This window comes from Triticum dicoccoides, chromosome 1B, assembly GCF_002162155.2.
Source record: "Triticum dicoccoides isolate Atlit2015 ecotype Zavitan chromosome 1B, WEW_v2.0, whole genome shotgun sequence".
In the NCBI taxonomy this organism is placed as follows: domain Eukaryota; kingdom Viridiplantae; phylum Streptophyta; class Magnoliopsida; order Poales; family Poaceae; genus Triticum; species Triticum dicoccoides.
The window spans coordinates 496,526,235-496,539,746 of record NC_041381.1 but is presented as its reverse complement, the minus strand read 5'-3'; positions in this window follow the sequence as shown (position 1 = coordinate 496,539,746).

Sequence of the window (13,512 nt, the reverse complement as noted above, 5' to 3'; positions counted from 1 at the left end):
GCTTCACAGGCACTGGGCCTTCTTCACAAGCACCGGGCCTTTCTTCGGGCGGTGAGCTTCACAGGCACTGGGCCTTCTTCACGGGCACCGGGCCTTTCTTCAGGGGTAAAACTTCCGGAGGTGCTGGATGTTCCAGGCGTTCGAGATGGGTACCCCATCCTGGGTCTCCAGGCGCGCGGCGCCTGGCCTGGAGACATGGACAACCTTGAACGGGCCCTCCCACATGGGTGAGAGCTTATGCAGCCCTTCCCTGGAGAGCACCCGCCTCAGGACGAGGTCACCCACCTCGAGCGTCCTAGGGCGAACGCTGCGACAGTGATACTGCCGCAGCGCCTGCTGGTATCTTGCCGCCTGTAGCGTGACTTCACGGCGGTGTTCCTCCCCCAGCACGAGGTCCATACCCCACATGGCGTCCTGCTGCGCCTACGCCAGGACCCTCGCGGAGCGACACCTGACCTCGTGAGGGAAAACCGCTTCTGCTCCTTAGACGAGGAAGAATGGGGTCTCACCCGTTGGCTTGGTGGCGGTAGTGCGGATGGACCACAGCACGGACTGGAGCTCGTTGTGCCAGCCCCTACCGCAGGCCTCCAGCTTCTTCTTGAAGGTCCTGGTCTTGAGGCCCCTCGGGACCTCCGTGTTGGCGCATTCGGCCTAGCCGTTGTTCCGGGGGTGCTCCACCGAAGCGTAGCAGATCTGCGTTCCAAGGTTAGCACAATACATTTTGAAGAGATTGCTAGTGAACTGCGAACCGTTATCGGTGATGATGCGGTTAGGGACCCCAAACTGGCTCACGAGGCCCTTGATGAACTTGACCGTGGAGCCGGCTGGGATGGTGCGAACGGCTTCCACCTCCGCCCACTTGGTGAACTTGTCGATGGCGACGTAGAGGTAGCGGTAGCCCCTAGGCGCTCGAGGAAATGGGCCCATGATATCCAGCCCCCAGACCGCGAATAGCTACGAGAGCGGGATGGTCTGCAGGACCTGAGCTGGCTGATGGATCTACTTGGCATGGAATTGGCAGGCCTCGCAGGACTTCACCAGCTCGGTCGCGTCGTTGAGTGTCGTAGGCCAGTAGAATCCGCTATGAAATGCTTTGCCGACGAGGGTCCGTGACGACGAGTGGTGTCTGCAGTCTCCACTGTGTATGTCGGCCAGCAGCTTTTTCCCCTGTTCCCTGGAGATGCAATGTAGGGAAACGTCATTCGACCGCTTCCGATATAACTCACCGTCTTGGATGCAGTAGGCCGTGGCTTGCCGGGCCACACGCTCCGCGTCCTCCTTCTTCTCCGGCAGCGTCCCTTGCGTTATATATTTCTTGAATTCCTTGGTCCAGCATCCCTCCTAAGGCTCCAGCACCAAGAGTAGGCGCACTCCCGAGGTCGGGCCACAGGCCGGGGCTCCTGTGGCAGGTGGCTGAGGGAATTCTTCCTGAGGCTGTGCCTTCTTGAAAGCAGTGGTGCCGTCGATGGCTTGAAGAGTCGTTCCTCGAAAATGTCAGGCTCCTGAGGCATCCGTTTGGACGCCCTCATGGCGATGTCATCAGCCTCTTGGTTGGTGTCGCGGGGTACATGCTGCAACTCCAGCCCCCAGAACTGCTTCTCCATCTTGCGTACTTCCACGAGATATGCTTCCATGTGCTCGGCCTTCGGCTCATACACCTTGTTGGAGAAGTTGATGAGGAGTTGTGAATCACCCTTGATGACGGGGCGCTTCACTCCCAGTACCGCTGCAGCTTTCAGGCCTGCTATGAGGCCCTCGTATTCTGCTATGTTGTTGGAGACCTTCTCGCCCTGCTGGAAGCAGAGCTGTACGACGTAGTACAGCTTGTACTGAGTGGGTGATATAAGCACTGCACCAGCCCCCGCGCACTGCCGCGAGAAGGCGCCGTCGAAATACACGACCCACCCATCTAGTGCCTCACTTCCTGGGGAGAGAGACCGGTCCTCGCCCACCTTGAGCTCTAGTGCGTTCGTCCACTCAGCCATGAAATCAGCAAGGGTGGCCCCTTTGATGACCCTGGTTGTGCTGAACTCCAACTGAAATGCCTACAGCTCGATGTTCCATTCGGCAACTCTCCCAGTGGAGTTGGGGCTCCTAAGTACCCTTTCCAATGGGTAGGCCAAGACAACCTTGATGGGGTGACCTTGAAATTAGTGTCGCAGCTTACGCGAGGCCACCAAGAGCGCGAGTAAGAGCTTCTGAGGCATGGGGTACCGTGCCCTTGCATCCCGCAACACCGTGCTGACAAAGTACACCGGATGCTCGACGAGGGTGGGTGTGCTGACGTGTCCTGTGTCTTCTAGAGGTTGAGGCGCTTCCTGAGATAATGGAGCCCCCAGCGCCTGGTCGCTTGGTGGGGCCTCTTCAGCCCTAGGGGCATCTTCCTGCTAAGCTTGGTCCCCTGCTGCCGCTGTCGTGGTCCTCGCGGGGCTTTCCTGGTCTTGTGTCGCCCCGGCTGAGGCCGTGGCTAGGCGGGACGCGGCCTTAGCCTGGCGCTCCTCCTGAACTGCCACCAGGGCTGCACTGGTGGAGTAGGGAGTGGCGGTAAGGTAGAGCACCACGGGCTCGAGAGGGCGTGGCGCCACCATCACGGGAGGGCTGGTCAGGTATTTCTTCAGGTCTTGAAACGCTTGGTCGGCCTCCTGTGTCCACTCAAATGGGCCCTTTTTCTTCATCAGCTTGAAGAACGGTAGGGCATGCTCCCCCAGCTTGGAGATGAAGCGTCCTAATGCAGTAACACGACCGGCGAGCTTCTGCATTTCTCTGAGGGTTTGTGGCGGACTCATGTCTTCGATTGCCTTGACCTTCTCTGGGTTGGCCTCGATCCCCCTGTGGGACACGAGGAAGCCCAGCAGCTTGCCGGAAGGGACACCGAACACGCACTTATCTGGGGTGAGTCGCAGGTCTACCTGGCGAAGGCTCGCGAAGGTCTCGTCCAAGTCCTGGATCAAGGTCCTTGCCTCCCGAGATTTCACCACAATGTCGTCGACGTAAGCCTCAGCGTTTTTCCCAAGCTGCCGGCCCAAGGCAATGTGCATCAGCCATTGGAAGGTCACGCCTGCGTTGCACAACCCAAATGGCATGGAAGTGTAGTAATATACCCCACATGGGGTCAGGAAGGCTATCTTCTCTACGTCTTCCATAGCCATCTTGATCTGGTGATAACTCAAAAACGCATCCAGGAAACACAGCAGGTCGCACTCGGTGGTGGAGTCGATGATCTGATCGATGCGGGGAAGCGGGAATGGATCTTGGGGCAGGCCTTCTTGAGGTTGGTGAATTCAACGCACATGCGCTCCTTTCCCTCTTTTTTGGCACGACAACGGGGTTCGCCAGCCATTCGGGGTAGCGAACCTCGCGAATAACACCTTGCCTCCAGCTTGCGGGTTTCTTGGATGATGAAGGCATGCTTCTCCGTGGACTGCCGCCTCGCTTTGTGCTTCCCAGGGCTTACATTGTGGCACACATTCAGGTGATGCTCAATCACCTCCCTTGGGACCCCCACTAGCTGCTTGGGTTCCCATGCGAACACCTCCTTGTTCGAACGCAAGAATTTCACCAACACCTTCTCTTGGTCGGGGTCGAGGTCGGCACCTATGGTTAAGGTGGCTCCCGAGGACCCGTCTTCCTCAACTGGCACCTGCTTGGTCTCCGCCTTATCCTGAGTGAACAACTGCTTCTTTTTGGTCGGTGTAGCTTCCTTGGCCTTGGAGGCGTCCGTGTCGGCGGGCTGCGCCGCGGCAGCGGCCTTGAGGGCAAGCTTGAGCGCCATAAGAGCCTCCTTGGTATCTCCAACTACGGTGAGGACGCCCTTGCTTCCGGGCATCTTCATGAGGTTGTAGGTCGGATGGGTTGCTGCCATGAACTGAGCCAGGGCAAGGTATCCAAGGATGGCGTTGTACGGGAGGCCGATGTGAGCGATGTCGAAGTCGACCAGCTCCGTGCGGTAGTTGTCGCGGGTGCCGAAGGTCACGGGAAGGCGGATCTGCCATAGAGGACTGGAGGAACCGCCTCCGATGCTTGAGAAGGGATTGCTGGGTCGGAGCCGCTCCAGCGGTACGTGGAGGAGGCTGAAGGCCTCCACCGAGAGCACGTTGAGGCCGGCACCACCATCAATGAGGGTTTTGGTGACGGCCACTTTGCAGATGGTGGGCGTGCAGAGCATCGGGAGCGCACCTGAGCAGGTGGTGGTGACGGGGTGATCTTCCAAGTCGAAGGTCAGGTCGGCCTTGGGCGCCGCCCAACCCGGGGGAGCTCCTTGCCGCGCGAGGGCGGTGTTGATCTGGCGAAAGAGCGGATTGGCATGGCGGTCTGAGGGTGGCACCTGTGAGCCGTCCAGGAGAGCTGCAATGACCGGGGGCGCCGGCTCCGCGTAGTAGGCGAGGAAGAGATCACGCAGCTCCTCCCAGGAGGCCACAGAAGATGCTGGCAGGTTGAGCAACCATGCGCGCGGGACGCCAGTAAGGGCCATGGGAAGCCAGTTGGCCATGACCTTGTCGTCGTCCTGGCCTTGAGGACGGCCTCCTCGTACGCCAGCAGGAAAACCGCCGGGTCCGTCACGACGTCGTAGCGGGGCAGCATCTCTGGCTTGAACTTGGGCCGCCACTGCACCTGTCGTAAAGCGGGGGCCAAGGCTCGGAGCCCCCTGGACCCAGCGTTGGCGTTGGTCGTTGGTGCCGGAAGCGCAATGTCTGCCATGAGGGCGAAGTGTGGTGTTAGTGGAGTGCGGGTCGACGGAAGTAAAAGCTCCGGCACACCCCTACCTGGCGCGCCAAATGTCGGATTTAGGGTTCTGGCGAAACCCTTAAGGTTCGAACACTAGGGTGCGCACGAAGATTTCCCCCTACCGAATCTCGCTCTCAGCCTCGCCGTGATCTCTAAGCTTAGCTCGACGAACTCACAACACAAGAGACACAAGATTTATACAAGTTCGGGCCACCATTGTGGTGTAACACCCTACTCCTGTGTGGTGGTGGTGGATTGCCTCTTGGGCTGATGATGAACAGTACAAGGGAAGAACAGCCTCCTATGGAGAGGTGTTCTTGTGCTTGGTGGGTTGCTCGGGGAGAATCGATCTGTCCCCCTCCTTTGTGGTGGCTAGTCCTATTTATAGAGGCCCTGGTCCTCTCCCCAAATGTTGAGCGGGAAGGGATCCAAGAACGGCCATTTTGAAAGGGGGCAACTAGTACAAGCTATTGATACGTCTCCAACGTATCTATAATTTTTGATTGTTCCATGCTATTATATTACCTGTTTTGGATGTTTATGGGATTAACTTTACACATTTATATCATTTTTTGGGACTAACCTACTAACCGGAGGCCCATCCCGTATTGCTTTTTTTTTGCCTATTTCAAAGAAAAGGAATATCAAACGGAGTCCAAATGGAATGAAACCTTCGGGAGCGTGATTTTTGGAACGAACGTAATCCAGAGGACTTGGAGTGCAAGTCAAGGAGCAGTCGAGGCGGCCACGAGGGTGGAGGGCGCGCCCAACTCTACAGGGCGCGCCCCCCTATCTCGTGGGCCCCTTGGGCGGCCACCGACCTACTTCTTCCTCCTATATATACCCACGTACCCCGAGAACATCTAGGGAGCCAACGAAAAACTATTTCCACAACCGTAACCTTCTGTATCCGTGAGATCCCATCTTGGAGCCTTCACCGGCGCTCCGCCGGAGGGAGAATCGACCACGGAGGGCTTCTACATCAACACCATAGCCCCTCCGATGAGTTGTGAGTAGTTTACCACAGACCTTCAGGTCCATAGTTATTAGCTAGATGGCTTCTTCTCTCTTTTTGGATCTCAATATCATGTTCTCCTCGATCTTCTTGGAGATCTATTCGATGTAACTCTTTTTGCGGTGTGTTTGTCGAGATCCGATGAATTGTGGGTTTATGATCAAGTTTATCTATGAGAAATATTTGAATCTCCTCTGAATTCTTTTATGTATGATTGAGTTATCTTTGCAAGTCTCTTCGAATTATCAGTTTGGTTTGGCCTACTAGATTGATCTTTCTTGCAATGGGAGAAGTGTTTAGCTTTGGGTTCAATCTTGCGGTGTCCTTTCCTAGTGACAACAGGGGCAGCAAGGCACGTATTGTACTGTTGCCATCGAGGATAAAATGATGGGGTTTATATCATATTGCATGAGTTTATCCCTCTACATCATGTCATCTTTTTAATGCGTTACTCTGTTCTTATGAACTTAATACTGTAGATGCATACTGGATAGCGGTCGATGTGTGGAGTAATAGTAGTAGATGCAAGCAGGAGTCGGTCTACTTGTCACAGACGTGATGCCTATATACATGATCATGCCTAGATAATCTCATAATTATTCTCTTTTCTATCAATTGCTCGACAGTAATTTGTTCACCCACCGTAATACTTATTCTATATTGAGAGAAGCCACTAGTGAAACCTATGGCCCCCGGGTCTATCTTTTATCATATAAGCTTTCAATCTACTTTTATTTGCATCTTTACTTTTCCAATCTATATTATAAAATACCAAAAATATTTTTATCTTATCATACTATATCTATCAGATCTCACTTTCTCAAGTGGTCGTGAAGGGATTGACAACCCCTTTATTGCGTTGGTTGCGAGTTCTTTGTTTGTTTGTGTAGGTGCGTGGGACTTTTGAGGAGCCTCCTACTGGATTGATACCTTGGTTCTCAAAAACTGAGGGAAATACTTACGCTACTATTACTGCATCACCCTTCCTCTTCAAGGAAAACCAATGCAGCCTCAAGACGTAGCAAGAAAGATTTCTGGCTCCATTGCCGGGGAGGTCTTCGCTCAAGTCAAGACATACCAAGTACCCATCACAAACTCATCTCCCTCGCATTTACACTATTTGCCATTTGCCTCTTGTTTGTCTCTCCTCCACTTCACCCTTGCCATTTTATTCGCCCTCTCTTTCCCAATCTCCTCTTCTTCTTCGCTTTTGTTTGCCGTTATATCTGAAATTGGGGAGATTATCGTCGATATGGACAATAATTATAACATGGAAAATTTTGATGCTCCTGCTGAAGAACCCCCTATCTTGCATATTAAAAAGTTTCAAATCGGTAGTGGTAACATTATTGGAAAAGGTGTTATTCAAGATTCTTTACTTGTGCCCGTGATTTACCTTTTATGGGTCGTTTTATTCTTCATAGAACTAGTAGTCTTGCGGATGTTGTCGCTATGCTTGTAGTTGAGCTTGAAAGACAATTTATGCATATGCATCCTTGCATACAAAGAATTTTCCTAGAATTTTCTAATATTGAGCATTCTTCTGTTAAGCGTGTTGTTACTATCTTTTTGGCTCATGAGTTTAGATTTATAATAAGAGAGGCCAAAGAAATCTTTGCGCACTATAGGGTGGACGTCGGTCGTCCTCCCATAGAGGCGATCCTCTTCGATCAAGAGGAAATTAGGCGTTTTCAATCCTTGGACTATGTTGCTTTCAATGAAAACCTTAGAAAAAAGGTTCCTACCAATGTCCTAGTTGATAGAATTTCCAAACTTAATAATGATTTTGCTCTTCGAAATAACGATCTAGGATACTCTCTTGAGTATAGGCTCATGAAATTTTGCCAAAAGAATGCTTATAATGATGAATTAGTTGTGCAATATGAAGGGCCAAAGGAGGAACCAATTCCTCATGTGATTGATCTTCGGGACTTTTGTCCCATCAAATTTAACCCTTTTGATTATTTTTGCTTGCCTCAAAGAAAACTTGCTACTGAACGTAGAGAATATGAGATGAGTTTTCAAGATATATCTTATTATTATGGCACTACTTAGATCTATCCTCGCTTTTATGCCTAGCTAGGGGCGTTAAACGATAGCGCTAGTTGGGAGGCAACCCAATTTTATTTGTGTTTTTGTTTTTGTTTCCATTTAGTAATAAATTTTGCATCTAATTTTATTTAGATGTGTTTTATGTTTTAATTAGTGTTTGTGCCAAGTAGAACCTATAGGATAACCTATGGTGATAGTTAATTTGATTCTGCTGAAAAACAGAAACTTTGCGCGCACGAAATTAGTTTTGTTAAATCACAGAAACATGCTTTTGTGTTGATTCTTTTTGCTGTAGATCAAATAGACAAATTACCCAGGACTTACTATTTTGGTAGGATTTTTAGAGTTCCAGAAGTATTCGTGGATTACAGATTGCTACAGACTGTTCTGTTTTTGACAAATTCTGTTTTTCGTGTGTTGTTTGCTTATTTTGATGCATCTATGGCTAGTATTAAGTGGTATGAACCATAGAGAACTTGAAATAAAGTAGGTTTAGCAACAATATAAATAAATAATGAGTTCATTACAGTACCTTATGTGGTGGTTTTGCTTTCTTTCACTAACGGAGCTTATGAGATTTCCTGTTGAGTTTTGTGTTGTGAAGTTTTCAAGTTTTGGGTAAAGATTTGATGGACTATGGAATAAGGAGTGGCAAGAGCCTAAGCTTGGAGATGCCCATGGCACCCCAAGATATTCAAGAATAGCCAAAATCCTAAGCTTGGGGATGCCCCCGGAAGGCATCCCCTCTTTCGTCTTCGTTTATCGGTAACTTTACTTGGAGCTATATTTTTATTCGCCACATGATATGTGTTTTGCTTGGAGCGTCTTGTATGATATTAGTATTTGATTTTTAGTTTTCCACAATCATCCTTGTTGTACACACCTTTCGGGAGAAGCCCACTTGATTGGAATTTATTAGAATACTCTATGTGCTTCACTTATATCTTTTGAGTTAGATAGTTTTTGCTCTAGTGCTTCACTTATATCTTTTAGAGCACGGCGGTGGCTTAATTTTGTAGAAATTACTAGTATCTCATGCTTCACTTATATTATTTTGATAGTCTCTTAGAACAGCATGGTATTTTCTATGGTTATAAAATTGGTCCTAGAATGGTGGGCATCCAAGTTGGGTATAATAAAAACTATCATAGGAAGTGAATTGGATGCTATGATCAATTTGATACTTGATAATTGTTTTGAGATATGGAGGTAGTGATATTAAAGTCATGCTAGTTCGGTGATTATGAATTTAAAGAATGCTTGTGTTGAAGTTAGCAAGTCCCGTAGCATGCACATATGGTAAAAGTTGTGTAACAAATTTATTGCATGAGGTGCTATTTTGATTGCCTTCCCTTGAGTAGAGGTCGGGGGCGTGCGATGGTTAACTCCTACCAACCTCCCCCCTAGGAGCATGCGTAGTAGTACTTTGCTTTGAGGTCTAATAAAACTTTTGCAATAAGTATATGAGTTCTTTATGACTAATGTTGAGTCCATGGATTATACGCACTTTTACCTTTCCATTATTGCTAGCCTCTTCGGTACCGTGCATTGCCCTTTCTCACCTTGAGAGTTGGTGCAAACTTCGCCGGTGCATCCAAACCCCGTGATACGATACGCTCTATCACATATAAACCTCCTTATATCTTCCTCAAAACAGCCACCATACCTACCTATTATGGCATTTCCATAGCCATTCTGAGATATATTGCCATGCAACTTTCCACCGTTCCGTTCATCATCATGACACGCATTACTATTGTCATGTTGCCATTGCATGATCATGTAGTTGACATCGTATTTGTGGCAAGGCCACTTTGCATAATTTTTCATACATGTCAATCCTGATTCATTGCCCATCCCGGTACACCGCCGGAGGCATTCATATAGAGTCATATCTTGTTCTAGTTTTGAGTTGTAGTTCATGAGTTGTAAATCAATAGAAGTGTGATGATCATCATTATTAGAGCTTTGTCCCAAAAAAAGAAAGGCCAAAAAGAAAAAAAAGGAAGGCCAAAGAAAAAAAAAGAAAGGCAAAAAAGAAAAGAAAAAAAGAAAGGCCAAAAAAAGAAAAAAAAAGGAAAAAAGAAAATAAATAAAAAGGGGGCAATGTTACCATTATTTTCCACGCTTGTGCTTCAAAGTAGCACCATGTTCTTCATATAGAGAGTCTCATATGTTGTCACTTTCATATAGTAGTGGGAATTTTTCATTATAGAACTTGGCTTGTATATTCCTACGATGGGCTTCCTCAATTTCCCTAGGTCTTCGTGAGCAAGCAAGTTGGATGCACACCCACTAGTTTTCTTTTGTTGAGCTTTCATACATTTATAGCTCTAGTGCATCTGTTGCATGGCAATCCCTACTCCTCATGTTGTTGGGCATCTCCATAGCCCGGTGATTATCCTCGTCAATGTGAGACTTTCTCCTTTTTTGTCTTCTCCACACAACCTCCATCATCATATTATATTCCACCCATAGTGCTATATCCATGGCTCACGCTCATGTACTGCATGAGAGTTGAAAAAGGTTGAAGCACGTTAAAAAGTATGAACAATTGCTTGGCTGAAACCGGGGTTGTTCTTGATGGGAGTATTTTGTGTGATGAAAATGAAGCATGGCCTAACTATATGATTTTGTAGGGATGAACTTTCTTTAGCCATGTTATTTTGAGAAGACATGATTGCTTTGATTAGTATGCTTGAAGTATTACTATTTCTTATGTCAATATGAACTTTTATTTTGAATCATTTGGATCTGAACATTCATGCCACAATAAAGAAAATTACATTGAGAATTATACTAGGTAGCATTCCACATCAAAAATTCTATTTTTATCATTTACCTACTCGAGGATGAGCAGGAATTAAGCTTGGGGATGCTTGATACGTCTCCAACGCATCTATAATTTTTTATTGTTCCATGATATTATATTACCTGTTTTGGATGTTTATGGGCTTTACTTTACACATTTATATCATTTTTTGCACTAACCTACTAACTGGAGGCCCTGCACGTATTGTTGTTTTTTTTGCCTATTTTAGTATTTTGAAGAAAAGGAATATCAAACGGAGTCCAAACGGAATGAAACCTTTGGGAGCGTGATTTTTGGAACGAACGTGATCCAGCAGACTTGGAGTGCAAGTCAAGAAGCAGTCGAGGCGGACATGAGGGTGGAGGGCACGCCCACCCCTACAGGGCGCGCCCCTATCTTGTGGGCCCCTCGAGCCGCCACCGACCTACTTCTTCCTCCTATATATACCCACGTACCCCGAGAACATCCAGGGAGCCAACGAAAAACTATTTCCACCACCGTAATCTTCTGTATCCGCGAGATCCCATCTTGGAGCCTTCGCCAGCGCTCCGCCGGAGGTGGAATCGACCACGGAGGGCTTCTACATCAACACCATAGTCCCTCCGATGAGTTGTGAGTAGTTTACCACAGACCTTCGGGTCCATAATTATTAGCTAGATGGCTTTCTTCTCTCTTTTTGGATCTCAATACCATGTTCTCCTTGATATTCTTGGAGATCTATTCGATGTAACACTTTTTGCGGTGTGTTTGTTGAGATCCGATGAATTGTGGGTTTATGATCATGTTTATCTATGAGAAATATTTGAATCTCCTCTGAATTCTTTTATGTATGATTGAGTTATCTTTGCAAGTCTCTTTGAATTATCAGTTTGGTTTGGCATACTAGATTGATCTTTCTCGCAATGGGAGAAGTGCTTAGCTTTGGGTTCAATCTTGCGGTGTCCTTTCCCAGTGACAGCAGGGGCAGCAAGGCACGTATTGTATTGTTGCCATCGAGGATAAAAAGATGGGGTTTATATCATATTGCATGAGTTTATCCCTCTACATCATGTCATATTTCTTAATATGTTACTCTGTTCTTAAGAACTTAATACTCTAGATGCATGCTGGATAGCTGTCGATGTGTGGAGTAATAGTAGTAGATGCAGGCAGGAGTCGGTCTATTTTGTCACGGATGTGATATCTATATACATGATCATGCCTAGATAATCTCATAATTATTCGCTTTTCTATCAATTGCTCGACAGTAATTTGTTCACCCACCATAATACTTATGCTATCTTGAAAGAAGCCACTAGTGAAACCTATGGCCCCCGGGTCTATCTTTTATCATATAAGCTTTCAATCTACTTTTATTTGCATCTTTACTTTTCCAATCTATATTATAAAATACCAAAAATATATTTATCTTATCATATTATCTCTATCAGATCTCACTTTCGCAAGTGGCCATGAAGTGATTGACAACCCCTTTATTGTGTTGGTTGCGAGTTCTTTGTTTGTTTGTGTAGGTGTGTGGGACTTTTGAGGAGCCTCCTACTGGATTGATACCTTGGTTCTCAAAAACTGAGGGAAATACTTACGCTACTATTGCTGCATCACCCTTTCCTCTTCAAGGAAAACCAACGCAACCTCAAGACGTAGCAGCTATCCTGACTAAAGGTGGTCTTCGCCAGTCAAAGGCGATGGTGGTGATGCTGCCTTGGGCTCCACGATGACCTTCGTCTTGCCGTCCTGTTGGTCTTGGTCTTGTTGCATTGATATGGAAACCTTTGCTTGATGCCTCGGTACTCCGCACCTGCGCTTGCCCCCTTAGCACCAAAGGGGAAACGAGGACACTGCATGCGCTGGCGCCTGCCTGGCCTTGGTCGTCATGGCTTGCGTCACGGGAACCTCATGAGGTGCCCCTTGCCATGATCTCTCCGCCTCCTCGCGAGCCTGCCTAGTGAGGCCGCTCCTGAGGAGGCCCCTTGCGAGGGTCTTGAGTGTTGGTTGACAAAGACGAGCCATATTGGGCCACTAGTGGAGCCACGCCGTAGGCCGCAGGCAGGCAAGTCTGGGGACCCCCGTTCCCAAAACGCCGACAGGGACTCCAACTAGGATTGGGAATCCTAGTTGGACTCCTCCTATAGGCGCGCCTGTAACACCCCGGATGTAACTTTCCATATTTGTAACTCCAACTCTTGCCATTTTCGGCTATGTGCTATGGTATTCCCTCCATGGTTGGGTTTTGTCTGTCATTTTGCATTTCTTTCATGTCATGCATCTCATATCATGTCATCATGTGCATCTCATTTGCAAACGTGTTCGTCTCATGCATCCGAGCATTTTCCCCGTTGGCCGTTTCGCCATCCGACACTCCTACATGCACCGGCGCACCCCTCTTGTGTCTTTTTGTGAGCGGGTGTTCAACGTTCTTGGAATGGACCGAGGCTTGCCAAGTGGCCTTGGTACACCACCGGTAGACCACCTGTCAAGTTTCGTGCCATTTGGAGGTCGTTTGATACTCCAACGGTTAACCGGGTAACCGCGAAGGCCTCTTGTGTGTTGCAGCCCAACACCCCTTCAAAACAGCCCAAAAACCCATCTAAGTCACTTCCATGCTCTCCGTCGTCGGATCACGATCGTGTGGGCGAAAACTACACCCCATTTAGAGTCTCCTAGCTCCCTCTACCTATAAATATGTGCACCCTTCCGAAATTTCCGGATCCCGAAACCCTAGTCCGCTCCCTCTCCGCCGCCGGACACGTCCGGGCGGAGTCGGACACGTCCGCCACCGCGCCCCAGCCACTCCGAACGTTCCATGTGGCACGCCACCGCCTCCCACGGCCGAAGCCCGCCGGGCCCGAGGCCGGCCCCCGCGGCCCGCACCGCACCGCCCCGGCCGCCGTGCGCCCCCGTCGTCGTC